Source organism: Spodoptera frugiperda, chromosome 8 (assembly GCF_023101765.2).
Source record: "Spodoptera frugiperda isolate SF20-4 chromosome 8, AGI-APGP_CSIRO_Sfru_2.0, whole genome shotgun sequence".
Taxonomy (NCBI): domain Eukaryota; kingdom Metazoa; phylum Arthropoda; class Insecta; order Lepidoptera; family Noctuidae; genus Spodoptera; species Spodoptera frugiperda.
The window spans coordinates 6,289,784-6,312,781 of NC_064219.1; the positions used below are offsets into that span (position 1 = coordinate 6,289,784).

General features: G+C 36.0%; 1 protein-coding gene across 9 annotated transcripts in view; it reads left to right on the forward strand.

Annotated features, from left to right (window-relative positions):
* The first annotated feature begins 9,675 nt into the window (after positions 1–9,675).
* The window catches only part of LOC118275813 (synaptosomal-associated protein 25), a 44,346-nt gene continuing 31,023 nt past the window's right edge, over positions 9,676–22,998 (forward strand). For 2 of the 9 annotated variants that reach the window (XR_007705542.1, XM_035593898.2), the window contains exon 1: positions 9,706–9,921. The gene's annotated coding sequence lies outside the window, so the exon portion shown is untranslated. Of the gene's footprint in view, positions 9,922–22,998 lie in introns of all 9 variants that reach the window. The other 7 variants (XM_035593900.2, XM_035593902.2, XM_050695440.1 and 4 more) reach the window with 7 other exon arrangements.

Genomic DNA, 22,998 nt, shown 5'->3' on the forward strand with positions numbered 1-22,998 from the left:
TACTGGAGGAGATAGGAAAAGAGCCTAATGGTATAATGAATGTGGGTAAAGCTGCGGGTAAAAACTATTATTAAAAAAATCACCTCTAACTTTTACGTTTTTATACCTTTTATCTAAAGAGAAGGCGGATGCTGTGACGTCATTATCCTTAAGAGCGCACTCATACATACAAGAAGCTCCCTCGCAGAGCTCATTATGTACTGTCTCTTTGTTCACCTTCTTCTTAATATTTTATTGTGTGAATTTCAAAGTTTCGTTGCAAGTAGCGCTTACATTTTTTAGTTAACTGTTTAAGCGTCGCTACGACGATACCTTGTTTAGAAGAATCTCAAAAAAATATAATATAACTTTTGTGAGACATACAATTCCACGAGACACGACGCCTCTCGCATGGCTTGAAACTAGTCGATTTCTTCATCAATTAATCTTAAAAATAAATAAAATCCCAAAATTATGACAAATAGACAATAGGTTCATACCCTGTTACATGGAAATAGTAAAAATAGTGTGTAATTACATAGAGATGTAGGCAACGCCAAATAAGGCTTATATGCAAAAGTATGGGCATTTATCATGCTGCATAAAATTCTAAGAAATACATTTGAATTTCCGTATCTAAATGACCTTAAGCATCGGCATAAACAATTCTAAATCGTTATCACGATTATTAGCACGAGTGCATTCAAATAACGTCTCTAACTCACGAAAAATGTTCGTATAACGAAATTATTTCCAACGGCAACGACGATAACGGAATAATATCGTTACGGTAGGATTTTGTTACTTACTTATCGTGATAAAAGATATGCTATCGTAAAACAATATGGCAGATGGTATTAGATACTATGGATATTATAATTTGTTATTGACATTGTGACATTCCGAAATATTACAGTTTACAATATGTTACAGATTATGATTTGGATCCGACAAAGCAGACTGATTAAACGGTCTTTGATGTTTTTTTATCAACTATAGCTACTTTTACTTACTAATACATAAAGCTGAAGAGTTTGTTTGAACGCGCTAATCTCCGGAATTACTGGTCCAATTTGAATAATAATTTTGGTTTTAGATAGTACATTTGTCGCGTAAGGGTATATGCTATTAAAATCACGCTATGACTAATAGGACTAGGAAAATTATATAGTGGACTCGGCTCAAAATGCGTATTTTCTATTCTTACCCATCTGACGTCGTCGAATTCGTTTCTAAATTTATTTGTCGAGGAAGGTTATAGGCACTCCTTTCTCTTACATAACATTCTTCACACAACTGTTTCTACCTGAAAGCCACTCTTAAAAGTTAAAGTCCTATATCTTAATTCCACTTCTAATCGATGTGAACGTTAAACCTCTCGAGTAATAAACTCGATATAGTGTTCTCGGTGCACCATGAATAATTTATTGCAAGACACCGATCGGTACCTTTGCTTCATGTTAATTTATGTCCAACATTATAATACTATAGCGCAAGTGAGATGTTTTAGAGGTACTGGATATTACGGTGTTAACACTAATAAATTGCAATGTAGGTTGTTTAAGCTTGTAAGATCACAGATTTCCCTTTTTTAGAAGGACCACACATAATTATAGCACAGTCATCCAAGAATCCCTTGTAGTGTGGTAAAAGAGAGTCAAGATTCGAAATCGAGTACTTGATTCCGAAGACAAAATTCGCAATTTTTAACCGATTGAAAAAAAATAGGATCTCTGTTTGACCCGTAATGTAACTATGTATGTATGTTTGTGCGCGATTGAAATAATCGGCGTTTTTAGCTAAACTGATTTTGGTGTGTTTTTTAGCATAATATTTTTAGACTTAGGAGAAAGTTTTAGATATACTACCCTACTTAAAATTCGCCATTGAAGTAATTTTTAAAAAAACATAGTTTAATTTAAGATTATTCACTTTTTAATTGATACCCTTTAATAAATCTTTCCTCAAAAACACTACAAAACTTACATAATAATAACAGAAATAACATAACACTACACAATAAATTCAAAATCCTCATTGAATACTGGTATTCTCCGTTAGCTAATACGTGACAAGCATCCCACCGGTGGGGGGCAGGTGTGACAAACATTCGCACCTAGCATCTACATTGTGATGCAGCCGCAGCGCCACACCGCGTCACTGACAGACAACAGCCACGCAATGGGAATTCCCTCGGAGACCGTGTGAAACTCGCACGGATCTCCCCAACATTATATTCAACTGCATTTATGCTAAACAGGATCGAGTTTCTCTATTTATAAGCAGGTACATTGTAAATATAGATTTTAATGTGTTTGTTTATAGAACTTAGATTTAATGTGGGAGAGCCACGCTTCGGCACGAATTGTAAACCCAGGTTTTACAAGTGTTAGGCTTGGCAAGTGTAAAGCCTCTGGTGTTACGGGTGTCCATGGGCGGCGGCGAGTGTTACCAGTAGGTGATCCGTCAGCTCGTTTACTAGCTTAAGTATACTGTTACAAAAAACTGATCGTAACAGAGAAATATTGATAGTTTTAAGAAGTTATTTTTCTAAAGTCATTTGGCCATCGAAAATCACTGAAAATATTCTTGAGATCAGTCGTGGTAACATAATAATGAGTGTACAGGCAGTAGGTAGATTTTGGTCAGGAATACCACATAGGCCCCATATTTTCCACAGGAGCACGGGCGAAACCGCTCTTTATAAAACAAGCCTACGTTATAACACTCACGTTTTCAAGTGTCATCATTTCATCATCGTCAGTAATTCTCTAATGACCAGAGAGGGGCAGGAAAAATTCCAATAACACATCTTTCCTTTGGAAATCTGTCTGTGACGTAGTCTGAGGAAGAATTTCCCAAAGCAGCGTAATAAATAGTTGTATACAAATAATATTTTTACTAAACAAATAAATAACAGCTGCAATTCTACCTGAATTACGTGTTCAATAAAAAAAAAACATCGATCAATTTAAAAACATGAATTGAAACGATTGATCATGATCACGTTTGCATGACGTAACATATTTATGTCACGGAGGTGTCATTTATTTCTTATTTCAAGTCAGTCAGTAGGCAAAGTATTGGTTAGGTCAAGAATGAATCAAGATACCTCTGTACCCACAGATAAATAAAGAAATAAGAGCCAAATAATACATCTACTGTTAAACGTAATATTCGCTAGGATGCTCTTAATAATAAATGATATATATTTCTGCAAAAGGTAATATGTCAATTTCTAGTTACTAGATGAGGCCTCTAGTTAGATGGTATTTTATATACTTTGTTCTATTTTAATACCAGCTTCTACCAGGAACGTCACCCGCGTTCCCGTGGAATAAAAAATAGCTCATGTCTTATTTAGTACCATAATCTACCCCTGTTCCAAATTTCATCCCGATCCCTTCAGCTGTTTTGGCATGATTTAGTTACATACACACAAACTTTCGCATTTATAATAATTATTAGTAACATTTTCCTCAGTCTATTATGTGTAAGCTCTTGTCAACTCAGACTTCAAAGATAAAATAGACATAGTGAGTTGTACCGATTGTCAATTCCTCTTCAAGAGATAACAATGTAAAGAACCGTTTTTCTGCGGTGAAACAATGAAATCATCAGATATCTTACACCTGTAACGTGTAAGGTTGTAATAGGTCATAAAGACAAGGACAATGATGCAAGAATATAAAGATCACACAAAGAAGATTTTATAGGTATTTTCCCGCAGATTTTTTATTGTATAAGCCGACAAACGAGCAGACGGGTCACTGTATATAGTAAGCAATGGCCGCCGTCCAATGACACCCGGAACACCAGAGGCGTTATAAATGCGTTGCCGGCTTTTTGGGAGTTAGGAATTTAAGGGTTGTTGGGGCATCGGAGATTGGGAAGCGGTCTCAGTGTTAGGGAAGTAGTGGCTCTGGTGTTTCGGGTGTCCAGGGCGGCGGCGATTACTTACCGTCAGGTAATCCGTCCAATACCATAAAAAACCTAATAGTACATTATGCTACTCACCCATTTACTGAGTTGACCTATAATTTGCGCACAGCGGTATCTATTTACTGACACGCGATTATGCAACCTAATTAGGTGTTACTAGAGCTTATTATTACATAACACCAGTAACAATAGTTGAGTGATAGTGATATGATTACGTATCGATACGAATCGTAGTATCGGTAACTAATGCCGCAGGCTTTGGGTTACCTACTTAAAATATGTCTAAAGATATTCCGATACTTATCTCTGTTTCTCTTTGTCTATTTCATATCTCACCCAATCGGATTGAAATTGGCACTAAAATTCGACAGCGATAGAAAATGTAAGACCTCCGTGTTTTACCTTTCAAGATGCTACCCTAATCACTCTAACAATTTATCATTAATTTTTTTGTGTCTTGTTCCGCCTTGGGTGAGGCGAGAGGGAGTGTCAGACTCTTACGGACTAAAAACCAGCCCGTTCCTACACCTGCTTTTCGACCCGGAGCACCTGTAAACCCGCTAGGTAGTCTGCAGCTCCGGGAAGCATGGTGAGAAGACCGAGAAGACCTGTCAATCAAGGTAGTTTTCATCTTTTTCACTCCAAGATTTTTTTTAGTGTTATTATGAGAAACTGTCTTATAAGAAGGGTTAGAACACTGTTTATCATTAATGGAAGTGTTCCGGCTTACGATGGTACAAAATACACAAGTCAAGGGCTTGTATGACATTCATATCTACGTATGTATGGTTGTGTATGTACTAATAATATTATAAATGGGAAAATGTGTTTATTTGTCCTTTCTTCACATCGCAACGGATGTGAAATTAGTCTGGGACTGGAGAGTGTCGTAGTACTTTTTGTCTCTTTTTAAACCCCCTCCCCCAGTTTCCTAATATGGGGGATAGAAGTTTGTATTGCAATAAATTGATATGTGGATGAGGACTGTTTGTGACTAACATAAAATCGTCCAGCATTTTCGTTTTAAATCCGGCCCAAACCCCTTAAAAAAGCGCTAGCGAAGTAGCGGGCAGAAAGCTAGTGCTTAAATAAATACATGGCTATCATATTAAACTATTAATTCAGTCCGACGTATTATGTAGATAACAATTTTCCTAATACGTCCATTAGGTACTTAAGTATAATAAAATATCGTAAAAGGTAATTAGATATTAAGTATATTGGCATTGACTTTATAGGCAATAAACACTATTTTTATTGACTGCAATAATTCAACCCAGGTTTACGTAAATTGTGTTAGAAATGTGTTTTGGCTTGTCATCGTCTATTGTACATGATTTACTTCCTCTACTTTATCTGCATGGTATATCGATTAAAGTTAATTATAAACTGCCTCGCTGGTAGAGTAGTCGCAAGTACGAACCTGGCAAGGCGTCACGGGTTTGATTCCTCTGTCGGGCAAAAAATTACTGGGCATTTCAGTTTAGTAGAGTATCGACTCAGTAGAGTAGCACGAAGTCTAGAATTGCCTAGTATATAGCAATAGGCTAACACTCAAAAATATTCTGACAAATGTGTAGTTCTCTCTTATTGGATCCTTACTGTGCTCGCGGGACGAGTACCTACGGAGGTGGTATTAATTCTATTCTACTCTCCTCAAACCTAATTCTATGTTCATTCATGATCATGACACTTACTTTACAATATTCATGAAAGTATGTTATCAAACTTCAGTACGTCTAATCAAAACCATCCATGTAGGTAAATAGGTGTATAGGTATATTACTGAACAAAAATCCAAATCCAAACCTTTTCCATATATTTTGACAGTGGTATTAATTAAAACATTAAAAAAGGAATTGTAGGCGATAACAATCGCTGGGAACACAGAGAGAGGTCCGCTGGCAATGACATCAGCTCGCTGTGGACCCATAACCTTGGGGGTTCGCCATCCGGAACATTTCGAGTTATGATACGAAGGTACAATCGACTTTCAACTTCAACACTTGGAAAATAAAGAAGAAAATCGATTGGAGAAGTGGTTGAGAATGGTAAAGTACATATAGGGTTGTATGCTCCTGTTTATGTGTGAACTTGTTTGTTTGTAGTCGCTTTGTATATATAATTAAGACATAAATATATCTAAGTGTTAGTACAGCTATGGCAATAGGCTCACCACCTATTATTATGTGGGGTTACAACTTAAATTGTGAAAAGTATGTGTACCTTGTATAGCAGCATTACGTGTCTTAAATTGCACCTCTGCCTTCTCTGGGGATAAAAGGCGTGACGACATAATAAAGAAAATGTTAGGACTGAATTACTTTATGGAATACAATTAATAGTACCTAAAATGGTGTTGTAAAAAGCCCAAAAGCTAATTAATTATAGTAACAAAACCTAACATTTCCAAATATAAAGAAAAAAATTAAAAACGAACAAAAGGAAACATTAAAATACAAAAACAAATGATACGTGACGAATTTAAATATAGTCGCAAAATAATCTTTATTAGGTAAGTATTATACCGGTATATCGCAAGAACATGGCGCTATCAGCTCGTATCGGCAGGCTTTAGTGGTATCAGACGTTGCGAGATCAATTACGATTAACGGATAGCGATAACGTCGTAACTAACGACCGAGTAGCGGCCGTTACCTTCACCCCGTTGACGTAAAGGCGCGATAACGTTATCGGTCACTGAATACACGAGGCAGTTCATGAAACGCTGAAACACTAATGTTGTCACGCGGATTTCAGCGGACTTGTGTTCTTGTCACGTTGGCTGTCTGATAAACATATAATTGGGTGATACATATCTGTAATGGGTATATACTTATACATGGGTAAGCTTCTCTAAAGATTAGTTGCATAGAAACTAGGATGGATCATGAATACGTATCTTTAGTAGAGTAGATGTTTCATTTTCAGTTATCTTTTTTTTTCCATTTTCAGATAACTATCTGTTTGGTTTTGCTTTCCGTCTATGGATCGTTTGATAACGTTATTAGAAGTTGATATGGGAACAAAATGTGTGTCAAAGTTTTTTTTTTTTAAATAAAATTCTCTATAGTAAATTAATTATTATTTAGTGATCGCTAGTGCGGATGCACGAGATTTCGGGTTCGTTATCCGGAATGAATTAAACCGGATGACTTTACTGGGTTTTATTTTGGTGATTAGAAGAACTATACGTCGAAAGCAACAGCTGGCCCGACCAGAGGATATCTACCTTCCTCGGCCTCTTCCTCTGGTGTTGTAGGTGTCTACGGCCGGCGCTGATTGTTTACAAGCATTCATATACAATAAAAATAGACTCTAAGTCTGTCACTGTCACTTAGCTATCTTATGGAATACACAATAGTAATTTCTAATTTAAATAATAAATAAAAATGTATCTAGTACTCAAGTTTTGACGACCTGATTAGCTAATCAATACATACAATCAATTTGTTATTATCGTAATTAGAGATTTTTGCCAAGGTAACCGCGGGGTATCAGATTATAACGACGGCCGTTACGAAAACGCCTTCTAAGGCTTTGTTCAAATAACAGCAATATTTGTAATTAAGAAGAATTAAATGTCTATTCTGTCTGTCCACTTAAAACTGCTCAATTAGCAGCTAATGCAGCAATTTAATATTGTGAACAAATCACGAACTAACAAGATTATTTTCTTTAGCTTTTATTTTCTCTATCCTTATTGCTAATTTCTTTTATTTAGATAATTAACTTATCAAAAAACCAATTCCTATTCATCATTTTCATTCATTAACTGAATGTATTGTACCTATGAAATAAACCAAATACTTCAGTACCTATCAACCAGATATATAGGTACACAAACACAAAATGAGGTCACGTCAGTTTGTGGTCAAACTAATGTAACCACAGCCTTACCGAAAGCACTCGTTTCCTACATGTTATAGGTACACTAGCCGTTGCCGTTTAATCCCAGATAGCAATCTAACTACCCGTAATTATGAATTGCGAACATTCGCATGAATTATGATTATAACATTAATTACCTATATTAGGAATGTGAATATGTTCGCTTAATCAATTAATGATTAATTAGGTATATTTTTACAAGCGTCACATTGTTCTCGAACAATGTAGAGGTAATGTAACAAAAATTACTTCCTAGTCTTCCTACCTACGTGATCGGCTACGTACAACACAAGAGGTGGTGGATTTGTTCCCCACGCAAACCACAAATAGGTGTAGGTACCTATAGCGGGTCGGCGGGGATTAGCAGAAATTGTTTCAATAATAAGACATTTAGGTGCACGGTAAAAGAAATTAATTAATAAGTAGATAAATGATGAGTCCTTAGCTTAATCAATGATTAATTTACCTCTATTTATGAATGCTTACCTCTTTTAGGAATAAATAACCCCTTTTAATTCTTAAAACTATTAGGTGACCTAACTCGGATCTCTGCCGAAAAATCTGGTGTATATCAAGTATATCGGGTGTAGAGCAGTATATCAACGAATATTAATTCCGTATGCCTCCACATTTCACTGTACCTACCTAGATTCATTTTGTTGTACCTAAGTACTAAAAGAGTAAGCCTTTTGCCAAACACCAGCAGATAACAAACAAGTGACTGCACAGTTGGCGCGATGGCTGGGCAACCGGCAGCCGCAACGTGTAATGGGTTCGGTTCCCGCACGGAGAACTCTTTGTGTACCTAATCCAAAAATTGTTTCGGGTCTGGGTGTGATATGTATATGAACTTGTATGTTTGTAAACGCACTATACATAGACACAAGAGTTTTTAAGATAAAAAAAAGTATCTTAAAACCGTCGCAGAATATAAAAAGAAAATAATAAAATTACTTAATTCTTATAGATGCCAACTTATCAAACTGTGTTTTATTGCGTTTTAAAAACTCCAAAGTTGAACCTACAATAATTTGTGAATGATTAATTTAATTTTTTATTAGATAATAATAAGCTGTTTTTAAATAATAAAAAACCTTGAAATAATATAGATATAGTCACAAAAAATGCAGATAATTCGTGATTTTAACGGATTTTTGTTTGTAGATAGGTAAGTACCTGGGTACTTAGTTATTATCACATAATATTAGACACGTATTATATCATCATATTAGGTAGCCAGTTCCAATAAACCAAACAAGTGGATTTTTATTTTAAATCATTAAGTTTGATATGTAAACAGTCATATAGGTACCTATTAGATATTTAATAATGTGCAGAGGTGCATCTCTTTTAGAATCAGTAGGTATCTTTAGAAACTTGGTCTTGAAATAATTTCAAATGGTTGTTGACCATTTATCAGTTAGCATTTTTTTTTTCATAATTATAATATTTTATCGACGTTTGGCCGGTATCTTAGGTACGTGGTGGTAAGTGATGATGCGGCCTACAAATGAAAGTGAATATAATATATACTATAGAAGTGTAAGTTTCTACAAAATTATCATCTTAAAAAATATAAAATCTAATTATAGAAACTCTAATACTTATTTAATTTACTCAAATGCAAATAATGAAACGAAATCTGAAAAAACTTGGTACTAGCGACATCTATCTTGGAAATTAAATACTACTATTAAATAATACAATTTCTACTCGTCAACAGGTGGCGCTATCATATACTTAAATCTTTAAAATTCTACTCACCAATAGATGGCGCTCAAAATTGACAACACAAATGTTTATTTATTGTATTTTTGTTATTTTCTAATTCTAAGGTTCAATACAGCACTTAAGATTAATTTGATTATGTTTTAAAATCTCTATGATAAAACGCGCATGACATTTTACAGTGGGGGTCAATGCGCATAGTCAAAGCATTGCGCATTTCGTGGCTAACCTCACAGAGTCGATCGACCAGCAGCCAACGAGCTGTCAGTGCGAAAACCTTTTCATTTCGTCTTGTGCTGTATTTTGGTGCCTAGTGGGTGTGCTAAGTGTCTTCGAGCGCATTTTGTTATATTTAGGTGCTACTAAACATTAAAATTACAGGTAAGTGCATGAAATATTTTGCTAAATTACTGTTTTCGATTGTCTCGTTAAAAATCCGCTAGGAATTTTAATAAGTGTTTAGTTTACTTGTACACCACAGTGTATCCCGTTTATGAGATGATAATGAACTCGTATCTTATCGTATTTTTAGAATATTACGCCGGTCTTATTATTTTCACAATACTATGGTATAAAAGGGCCCAAACGTATTTACTTTTTTGATGATGTCATGGGCGGATATCTCTGACGTTAACAAACTTCCAATTGTTATTTTATCAATTTTGTGGGATATAATGTGTTGTTCGTAAAATACTAATATACAACTGTACAAGATTTTTCAAAATAGCAGCAGTTTTAGTTAATTCTTTGTATGTTAGTCACCAAAACTGCTTCTTGATGATTTTCTGATTAGCATAAAAATGCATTATCTATGTCAAACTACATCAGAACACAATGGCATGACCATAAAACATCTGTGTGTAGAGAGTATGTGTATGTTGTAGTTTTTATTCTATGTACAAATAAGCTTGACTACAACTCTATCAAATAGAAAAGTACTTTCTAAATCAGTTAAGGCTAAGACAAGTTGAATCTATGACAGTTTACCAGATCCACAAAAGAAAGAGACAACTTGAAATAAGATATTCATTATTAAATAAAGTAATTTTATACCAAGAATATTCTAAATAGTTATATTTAAACAGTTAAAACTTGTCCGGTATCTCTATAAATAAAGGCATTAAATAAATCATGACTCACATGAATGATTGAAATTAAACAAAAAATCTGTGACTAATCTCTAACATACTACGGTATTTGGCATTAGTTTATGTGTGATAACAAAGACATCATATTTAAAAATAAACTTAGCATAGTTTTAAAACATAATATCTATTAGGAAGATAATTTATTATAATTTTAAAATGTTTCTTTTATAAATATATTTTTGTCTCTGAAAATGTATTGCCGTTGGTGAACATAAATGAGGATGTGGCCTACAATTTGTAATAACTAAATATAGCAACATTTTCATAAGTAACAATGTAGGCATATAGAACCATAATAAGGAAACATAGGTTTTAATTTAATTTGTCTGTCTCTTATTATAATGAATATGACATAAATATAACTTTAATAAAATTATACTCACATAATTTTTTGTCTAATCTGAATGTTTAAGTGATGGTGAACCATTGGCATGCATGTCATTGATGGCATGCAGCACAATAGTTTCAGATATGAATAACATTAAATCAGAGTTACACAAATGACTCCAGTTCAGCATGAATTTTGCTTAACTACTTAACTACCAAAATATATAATTATTACTTTGATGGCAAATTCGCAACTCAGAAATCATATACATACTTATTTAAAAAAATGGCATGTTGTTCCATAAAATTTTGCCACCTCTGGTCTAAACCATATTGAACTCTTACATCAAATTTGGGTCTAAAGTAAACCCTAGCCAGCCCTTGTTTTTTGAGAATTGTTGTATGTAATGTGTTGTTTAATTACAACTGTTCAGGCACAGCAAAGGGCATAAATAATACATTAAAAACATTGTCTCCAGTGTAAATTAAACCATATTGTATTTACCCTATTTACCTTACCTACCTATTATTTTTCGATAAAGGGGTCTGATCGCTTTCTGCGTATCCAATACGCAAACATTAAGCCTTTTGCCGACAGCAATTCGATACCTCGGCATTATTAATAAATGTCACCACCAATATTAGCTTGCTATTGCCACTGTTTACATTACTAGAGCGTCAATAATGCCGAACAAAGCGCCTATATATTTATTTTGTCTTTGTAAAATTCCTTAACTAGGTATTTGACGCGGAGTTACGGATTATACACTGCTCGCCACCGTACGTAGGACCTATAAACATTACTGGTTCAAGCGAAAAGTAGCTACGTACTAAGCTAAGTAATGGGCCGACTCAAAGAGATTATACATGTTTAGACGAATCAAAATGTTTAGGTATAGTATCTGATTTTATTTCACTGAATCCGTTTGTGTCCAATCGTCCGCGTATCGACGCTACAAAATACTACAAATGACTGCAATTAAAAAACAGTTAGGGTTTTCACCTCGTTAGTATCGAGCGATTAGGCAGTGGGCCACAGAGGTTGTCAGACAAGTAGGTCCCTATCTCACGATTCAAATAACGCCGTGAACCGTAAGGCTCAAAGGGCACTCCTTTAGTCTCCCCAGAGACGTACCCTTACCGAATTTGCTCAGGGTCTGAAGCTCCCGATGTTCTAATAATGATCATAAGGATAATTTGACCTTTCTTACAGTCTTATGGATAATTTAACTTGCCTAGTCTACTGCCTTTTTTAGACAAGCATTTGACTACGCATGATGTCTATCGTATACGTACCGCTTCAGGGCTCAACCACGGAATACTAGCTCAACCCCGAATCTTGATATCACTTTCAGAACAATTCAAAATCCCTGCTAGTTACTTGAATTTGTTTTAAAATGGGCTGAACATTGACAAACTTTGAACACCAGAAAGAAACCCCAAATTCTTACTGATATTATACCTAAATGGGAAAGCGCGTTTGTGTGATTTTGTGATATGATTTTTTGTATAACACTATTATACTATATTGACTGGAGAGTGATATAACAAGGCTACATTTCTTTGACCACACGAAGTCACCGCTGGGTTTAGTTAAGTTTGTAATAATAACTGTAAGGATAATTTGACCTGTCTTGTAACCTTCGATAGATTTTCCTCGACAAGAAAAAGGTCCCTAATGGTTATCGACCTATCAATAAAAGCAAAAATATGTGAAAGTAAAGTTCTACTTTATGATAGATGATTCTAGGTTTGAATACTGTAATTGTATGCTCGGCGCTCGAAACACTATATTTATGGTAAAATATCATTTGTACTGCATAACTACCTACATCGGACTGTACATTATCACGCTACGGCTGTCGCCTGTCGGCTATTGGGTCGTCATGAATACCTATGTTATGGTACGGATACCATCACATCAACCTATACCAAAATAACAAATCTCTACAATACATTTTCAAACTTGTAACATGTTGGTGTAAGGTCGAAAATGTATTGCAGATTTTAGACAGGTTGTTGTGATGTCATACGTCACTGGGGTTGAAACCGATCGGGCCGTGCACCGTAAGTGGATTGGAGTGAGGGATTAACTCCTCCATCGGTTCCGCTTCGTCCGTTTGACATTGTAACTAAACTGAGCTTACGCTGTCACGCCGAAATTGCACGAATACGTATTTATTTATTGCAGAGAAATGTTTGGGAATGGTTTTTTACGGTTTACTTGATATCTACGATATACGATGGATTTAAAGGAAGTTAAGTGGAGCCATTATTTGTGTAGGACAAAGATTAGCAAACATTTTTGTGTGCTTTCCTGATAAAAGTTTTGAGAGAAATATGAATCCATTTCAAATAATGATATCGTACTTTTTTTACCCGACTGCGCCAGAAGGAGGGTTATGTTTTTCGAGAGTATGTATGTATGTATGTAAATATGTATGTATGTATGTATGTATGTATGTATAATTGTTTGGCACGCCCTGCAGCCTAAACGGCTTGATGGATTTTGACTTGAGAGGTGTCGTTAGATTCGTATTTACTGTGAGAGTGACACTGGATATATTAAAATGTTAAAAAAAACAAAATGGCGGATTTTTGGCGCCAAATTCGAATATTGCTCACTCTCTAGCCTAAACGACTCGATGGATTTTGGCTTGAGAGGTGTCGTTTGATTCGTATTTACTGTGAGAGTGACACTGGATATATCAAAATGATAAAAATATAAAATAAACCGGCGGATTTTTGTTATAAAGAAACGCAGTCGGGTTTTTTAGTTTTTTATCTATAAAAAGTAACGTGATTAGTAATGTAACTTTGCGCCTAATTAATTATAGTTTTCACTCCAATTTTGTCAATATCATCACTAGACAATGTATTGATTTGACCCAGTCTTGGGCCTTCATAACTTAATGTGTACAGCTTTTTCCAGACAGCCTTTTAAAACTACCCTTAATGACTATAGCTATCTGTACAGGCGTAGGTCATAAACATATGTCCTTGATTCTTGAATATGACTTTAGGGGTCAGTAAAGTCATTGCGGAGTCTTAGAATAAAGTACATACTTACTTAAAAATATTGCAAATCCTTCTACAAGCTTTATTCGCAAGACTACCTAGCGGATTTACCGGAAAAGCAGGAGTAGGAACGGGGTGGCTTTTAGTCAGTAAGAGTCTGACACTCCCTCTCGGCGGGAGAAGGCATTGGATGATTTTCACCCCTTAAAAAAAGCACTAGACCGAAGTTTTATTCAATAATCACTATGTGCATATTTCAAAAACTAATTTCAAATCCCAGGGCTGTATTTAATTCAGTAACAGATGCAGTATTTATAGAAAATCAATAAGCAATATGCAGCACGATCGCAGCGGAAACAAAGAGCCGGGGATGTGTTACACAACCGCAGTTGGAAATTAAACGTTCTGTTGAACATTGGAAGCCTCCCCAGACAATGCGAATACAAATAGAACCAATATAACTACACAATACAAACTTTCAGCTCCCACCTTTGTTTTCATTAGAATTTCACCTAGTTTCAAAGAATGTAAAGCGCTGTATTAATATAGACTAACTAGTACTACTTCTTCTAAAAGTATATACGCGGGATTTACAGTAGTTAGTAATAGGGATGATGACGGGGTATGTAAAACAAAAATCTCTTTAGTCCGTCAGTTAGGTAATTAAAAAATATTAGACACGTATTTTTTTTATTTTGTCATATACGAAGATCATACAATACTTAATAAAACGAATCAAAGTTTAGGAGTGGGAGCAAATACGTCATTTCTACGTGTAAAATGTAACTAGAAGTGACGTCACGCGATATTTCAAATCGATATATCTTCGACAAAATAAAAAATACGTGTCTAATATTTTAAAATAATCTACAAGACGGACATTAAAATAAAAATTAATCATCTACCCTTTTGCTTTTTTATTTTAACGTGATTATTTCTGGCTATCTAAGCACGGTGCGACACTTAACTAGTACTAGTACGTACATACAGGAGCGTACAGTCTCGGATATTGGAATACAGACCATACTGAAACCGTGTCACGTCCGTTCCGAGTGTCAAACTGCTGGCACGCCCATGTTCTGAATCGTCGCAGATTATGCGATATAAGCACATCTACCAACTACGTGTATTCCACTCGCCAGCTTCTCAGCGATATGGAGGAAAATTAAAAACAGCTACGGCGTGAAATTGCTGTATTGTACTTCCATAATATATGGGTCGAGTTTTCACATATTATTACGAATAGAATAGTGCTAGAACAGGATATTTATTTGCCATATAGATGACGTAAATGGTGTATTAATGTGATAGGTATTATTGTATTAATCTGTTGTTAAAAGTCGCATATCGTTAAAACTTATTTGTTCTAAGCAGAAGCACATTTATAAGAAGACTGACCATAAAAAAGTTCGCAACGTCTTAAACATGAGAGCAAGGCAAAATAACTCGGGCATTAAAAAGAAATACTTGAATTTATTGCAACATAATTACAACGAAAACCGCTGCGGACGTCAGCACAACAGTATGAAAAGAAAATGTGAAAGAACTATTAATAATGGCTTAAGTTATAAATTGATAATTTTATAATATGCTTTGTAGTAGGCTATACTGCAGTGAAGTAACCTAATTGGCGTGAGAACCACATCAATGGTTTATTGCTTGGCTCACTCAGTCTAGGCTTTACAAGCTGATTGGCAAGTGCTAATATGTACTACAACTTTAAACTGTTCTGCCCTACTCCGGCTTGGCTCACGAAACTAGGTTTATTTGGATGTAACATAAAAAAAATGCAAAGTTTTACTTCTTTCAATAACTACAGAGGGTTTTGTGCAAAATATTGATAGACATAACTAGACATCCATTAATATCATAATTTCTACTAAATATTAGCTAATTATATTAACGGAATGTACCTAAATACAATCACGGTCACTACCTCTAGTTGCCTAGAAATAACACCAGGTAAACCAGGAGTCGAAACTATAGGACCACTAACAATACAATAGATTTTTAGCTTTCATTCCGCTTAATATATAGAGTAGATTCAATATACCTGTATACAATCACGGTCACTACTACTAACTAGTTGCCTAGAAATAACACCAGGTAAACCAGGAGTCGAAACTATAGGACCACTAACAATACAATAGCTTTTTAATTTTCATTCTGCTTAATATATAGAATAGATTCAATATACCTGTATACAATCACGGTCACTACTACTAACTAGTTGCCTAGAAATAACACCAGGTAAACCAGGAGTCGAAACAATAGGACCACTAACAATACAATAGATTTTTAGCTTTCATTCCGCTTAATATATAGAGTAGAATCAGGAATTATAGGTACAACGACGGTGTTGTGCAACGACCATCGATTCTTATTGAGTCTAACAATAGCGCACGCCAATTAATATTCAATACAATATCGTAATTGACATACTTTTTCCAAAGCCATAGATATATTTCAATACGAGTAGTAAGCATTATTGACTTGCTGTTTTGTTCAGTCATTTAAACAGGTTTATTTATATCTGATACGAGATCTGCTTCAAAATTATGGAATCCTATCATTTAGTACCTACTAGCACAATTATGGCTATTTTCACCAACCACCCCTTAACCACATTTTAACTAAGAGTTACTTAGCATGAGCACCTAAACTATTGGTATGGTACTTATAAATAAAAATTGACATTATGTGTCACCTACCCTTATGGATTCCTTAAAATTTAAGAAAGTTTAAGAACGGGCTCTAGTGTTCTAAAGTTTAACAACCATAAGCATTTAGGTGGTTAACGAAATGACTACAGCCTGAATTTTCTGAGGATTATTTTTGTTCACGACACCAAAAAGAATCCACGAGAAATTACACATTTCTTTTTTGTGAATAACAAGACGTAGACTTACATTATCCCGTGCGTACGGCGCGTCCCGTTCCGCGCACGCCTCAAATAACCAGGACACTACAGATGGCGCCCAGTAGGGCTAATGCCTGATCCGGAGTTGTGAACTACCCAGCGGTTTTCCCGGGGCTCCAGCTTAAAGCAGCGGGGTGGTTTGTAGTCGGTAAGAGTGAAACTCCCTCTCGCCTCACCCACGGCGGGAGAAGTCATTGGTTGGATGCGGTCCCTTAAAAAAAGGATCGCATTTTATATGTTATATAAAATTCCCGAACCACAAATAGAGCTTTCTCGAACACATGGCAACACAAAACAAGCCCTTGACTCATAAAATCTATTATATAAAAATAAGTCGGGTTTTCCTTCCTGACGCTATAACTCCAGAACGCACGAACCGATTTCCACGGTTTTGCATTCGTTGGAAAGGTCTCGGGCTCCGTGAGGTTTATAGCAAAAGAAATTCGGGAAAACTTCAAGAGAAAAGCAAGAAAACGGGGAAACCATTGGTGGCGAAACGGAGTTCGCCAGGTTTGCTAGTCGCTAATAAAAACGTTTACGTCAGCACTTTGGAATTCACAGCATCCTCGTCTACCCAGACCGCATAGAATACCAATATTTGTCTAATTAATGATCCGGGTGTGACGTCAGCGGCGCCATCTTTATAACAGGGGTTAATATTTTTGTAATCAGCTAAGGCTCGCCCCGAGAGAGGTCGCGTAGATGTTACCGAGGATACACGTGTTTGTTCTATATGTCAGGGGTTAAACGTATATTTATTTAAGAGGAAATTATTATAACAGATAGGTCATGATATGGTTTGTAATTACTATATAGTATTACTATATTCTCGTCTGTCTGTCTATACGTTTGCTACGTTTCAGCGAGACAATACTTTTATCCGCGACTGTTTTGTGCGAAGACTGGGATTCTATTCTTAGATTGTTCAAATCACAGTTTATTAATAGTGTACCGAGTTAGGACAAAACAAAATCTACCCTATTTAAACCACTGTATGGGCATACCGTCTATGATATACCTAATGAGGAGCATAGTTACTGAACTCATGTAGATAACCATGTAGCCCGTAGATATCTATAATGCAACACCTAAGTTGTAATTTTTTCATTGCCCTGGCCCTGTAAAAAAAGGAAAATTATGGACAAATTACCTAAATAACCATCTCATCTAAAACCCCTTTATACAAAAACCTGCTCTATGTTCCAAATTCACAAGAGAAATAGCTGTGAAAATTGTAATTTCGAAAGTACTAACTCAGCGGGTGCCATTAGAGATTTAGCCATTTAGTAAAATGGATCGTGACAATCTGGGTGCTAACAACAACATATTGAGATTGTTAATCCGTTTGCCGATCTTGGTGATTAAACCAATATTCCCGCAAGATCGCTTATACGGGTCGGGTGAGCGATGTGTATCTTACTGCCTACTAAGTTGGCTAATAATGTGTCCATTATGGACTATGCCTTATTACTGATTGTGCCTTGAAGGAAGTGTGATAGATGACGTGGAATATGAGCGACTAGTTTTCATCTTTCGTTAATATTTCTCTGTCCATAATAGGTTGGGTTTTCTATCTGTCTATCTTAACACTGTAGTTCGAAGGTCGAAAAATCCAATGGTTAATTTTCACAGGCCAAACGCACGCATTGAACTCTAGGCCTCGTAAAAGCCCATGGTTCACACTAACAACAATAATCTATGTTATAATATTTATGATGTCCATTAACACCTAAAGAATGCATAATTTTCGACAACATTATCAGCTAATGTTAGCTCATCTACATCAGCTCCAGATTATACCGTACTTAAAGAATAACACTTGGCTATGAAAACTAGTAATTTAATATTGTACGACGCATATGTATATGCATTTGTAATAATCTCGTTAGCTGGACTAACCACGTAACTACCCAATTAACAATTTACCGTCCCATGCAAACCAGTTGTGAATGAAGTAATTACTGCAACACATTTATTTCATGTCATTTTGTGATAATGAAAATATTTCAGCAGATGTTTTATATTAAACTTTTGCTCATTTAGTTCGGCCTTGAAACGCTCGTTACTTTAGCGAAAAAATAAAAATGGTACAAAACTCGGTCGCTTTTCGACAAAGGGTGCTTTGTTCTACGTCAGATATACGCGGCGAGCCCAGATGCTCCGAGCTAGCTGTTGATTATTTTCATAAAGTATCCACTTTGTTCCAAGCGTGATGACATTGACTTTTACGATATAAAAATGATTGTAATTTCCACAATGCGTAAACAAGTGAAAAGTTGCAATAAACCCGTGGTAGCGGCGGCAGGGGTCGGTAGTAGCGCGCGGGGGTTGCGCGCGTTTATTGATTTTCCGCGCGACTCCGCGGACGTGCTCCGTCGTCAGCTCGTATCCCGCAAATACTAAGATTATGGCTGCCCGCAGTTTTGAGACCCCTGGATTTTAGCTCAAACACCTTGGAACACCAAGTCTTTCCATAAATTAATATTAAAATCGATTTTGTACCCTGTGCGGGTAAATTTTCTTCAAGATTGGACAGCTTTTCGTGTGAAAGCAATTTATTTATTTTTCTATGATATTGAAAATAGGGTGGGGGAGATATATGAGTGTAATAAAGTGGCAATGACATGGAACAGATGAGATACACGTATCACGACCCTGAATCCCGCCTCAAGGACGAACGTCTCATATTTCACACAATTTTAAATCAGACCTTTAACAAGACGTCTGTATACGAATTTATATTCTGCTATAGAAATAAAAATAGAACACAAAGAAACTAGAAACCTTAACAATATTATGAAAGGATCTATTGAAATCGTGGTCTATTACAGAATCTATTTTGGGTAATCAATTTGTGCAGACATTAAATCCCACTCTTGAGATTAATATTGATTTGATTGAGAAATACGAGTAAATTAAAAGTAATAGAACTACGACATAGAACAACGTTATACACGCAGATTGTCGCACAACAATGTCACCGTCTTTTCACGTTGTCCCATTCCCTTCCTGACATCCGTTTAACTATAGTGCCGTGATCAAGAACAATACTGTCAATTATTCACATCAATAAGCCAATATGAAGCGACCGCGGCGGCCTGTGACCCGGTTTCCCAAACCCAACCCGGCCCGGACGAGCCCCGCGCTTAGCGGTGTAATATAAACTAGTTATCTCTAATTTGTAGCTGGTGAAATAATACCGTACCTAATGCTTAGGCAAATTTTTATTACATTAAATTGGAAGTAAAATAAAACCTTATCTGTTGACTGAATGTGTTCAAATGTGAATACAAATGTTATATAAACATTGTTCTTACTCAAACATACAGTGGACTGAGTCGGTACTTCCTAAAGAAATAACTCCTTTATCACATCATCATAGTGTTTACAAAGCTAATTGTTCTGATTCATCTAAGTTGGCAGCAAATCGTGATTGTTAATCAACCTTCATGAGTAATGCCCGATTGAATGCAACATTTAATTTTGTTACGTACTAAAGAATGGTGTTCAAATATTCAAACCACGATTCCTCTCAGTATCGAGGCTAGTCAACCGTTATTAAAAGCAATTAATTAATTTCTTGATTAAATGCCTAAACTGTCCTCTGTTCGCTTGAATATCTTACTTTTGCACGCCTCAGTTGTTTACTTCGTTTTGTTTGATCAACAATTTAACAAGTATGCCGTTATCTTGATCCACTTAGAGGATATAATCAGTTTCAGCTGCCTGACTTACTTTACTGTCAGTATTTTGTTCTTTATTTTCCTTACTGACTGTAATTTCTTCCACTTCATCCAAACAATGTTTAGCTATCGCTATCACTAACTACCTGATATTGTTTCCTTCAATAAATCAAATTATATCTATCTAACCTTTCTCCAAACAACGGGTCTACACTGATGTTATCAGCACAAGTTTCCCATTGCTTTCCCATTTGTACGTGTTATGTCATGTCACTCCGGAATATGACCATTAAGATAAGAGTATGATGCGGGTACGAGGTACCAGGCGGCGACAGGTTAATGAATAAAACAGCAACAATGGTCCCGCAGGCAACCTGTGCAGACTTAACTACAGGCTGTCATTAAAATTCAAAGGTCGGTACAGCCCGGCACGCTATGTTCACGTAAACTATTAACGTCTATTGTTTTGTACGAGAGGTTTAAATGTGGATGTTTGATGTGAGCTTGTTCTATTCAAGGTCCCTAACAAGACATTTCTCACGATAATGCTTTTTTGAAAATTTTACGAAAGTTTTTTGGTTGAATTTCCAAGGCTTTTGGTCTTGTGAATCGCTTGTTTTGAATACGAGTAAAGTGACCAGCTATTATATTTAACCACCCAATTTCGTATGTGGAATCTCTGTTTACAAACGCCCTAACTAACAGCGGTAATTATAACTAACGACAGCTCTTTAACTGCGAAGCGACGAGGTTCCAAATTAAAATGAACGAGCCTCTACTTGAGTAGGTAGATGTTTATTCGACGTCGTGTTATATTGTATTTACTGACACCTATATATGAGTATTTTTATATAGCTTATGTTTTCCCTAACATTGAATACGCAGAAATGTTTGCAAAATGCAACTGTTATATTTCCTTTACGTCCAGCTGTTAATGTACCTGTACTTATGGTAATACTGCTTTGTATTTAAAGACAAATTAAATGGTCTGCTGTCAATGATAATCTGAATGTTGGAGCGCCATCATCGATCAGCGCCCATATCTCTGATATATCTGATTATATTAAGTTATATTAAGTCCCCAATTTATCACTTGCCCGCCTATACACAATTGTAATCGTCGGGACAGAAGTGGGTCGTTCAGCTTAGTCTTGGCACATTGCCAACTTACTGAAACTTGAGCGTGGCCCAAGTTCAGCAATTGCAATGTGTCGTTACTTATTGACTAAGTACAAAACGTTAACTCTTAAACTTTCAGCCCAACCTGTTCAACCTTTCGCTAAAGAATTATTGATTTCAATTTATCGAATCTCGACCCGAAGTGGACGGCTCGGCGAGGGATCAGTTTGTTCGGCTTACTCATCAAGAATGCAACACTAAGCGGTTTTGGGAGCATTGACTCCACCAGACCATTGCATACTTTAAACAGGCAATTTTTGCTTCGTTACCTAAATGCTAAAACATTCAGTACACACTACCTATGTAGGTGTATCTCTGTTTCACTGTTCTCTAAGCTCATTAAAAGTTAAAACGGCCACGTCAATGTTTGAGTTGGGAATTAAAGGGTGAAATTAAACTTAAATAAAAGCAGACGTAGGCTAAATTTGGCGTAACATAAATGCTTAACTTTACGAGAAGGTTGAAAAACAAGAATGTTTTTCTCCGACTGTCTCAAATCCCTATCCACAAACAATCCTGGCTTAGACGGGGCGGTACGTGTGAGATTGCCTGTCCCCGCCTTTGTTCGCAGCGTCAAGGCCGTGCCACCCCGAGGGTGTCCTGCGTTTATATACATTATACGACATTTGCCAACCGTCGCGTCGCCATGCACTGAACCCGAGCTAAAAATAACATAGATAACGTAATACTCTGTGTTCTATAGCACATCCAAGTATATCCGAAACTCGTCACTTTTATCAGCACAAAGCCTTGTGACTCACAGTTCAAAATATGCTAATTTACGCATTAAGTAAATATTCAAATGGAATTTAGGCCCCGAAAATTTTGAACATCTTTCCTCCTTTATACAAATTCAATGACGTAATCTTCTCTTCAGGATGTTAAATATGCAGTTATTCTAATTAAAAATGAAATAATTCGAAGATTATCGTTACTTTTATTTGTAACAAAGGTTCAAATCATTATCAGGCCTAATTTTTTATTAAAATCAAGTGGCGAAATTGTCCTAAGAAGCCTCAAAGCTTTGGGTTTAAAATAAATATGAATTTTTGGTCCACAAGCTTGTTAAAAAGGTTGATTATATGGGTCCCGTGGAGCCTCTCGGTATTAAACATTACCATATAAAGGTCGAGGAGCGAGAGCCGCGCCGATGTTTTTATTTGACGGTAAAACATGGTGGGGA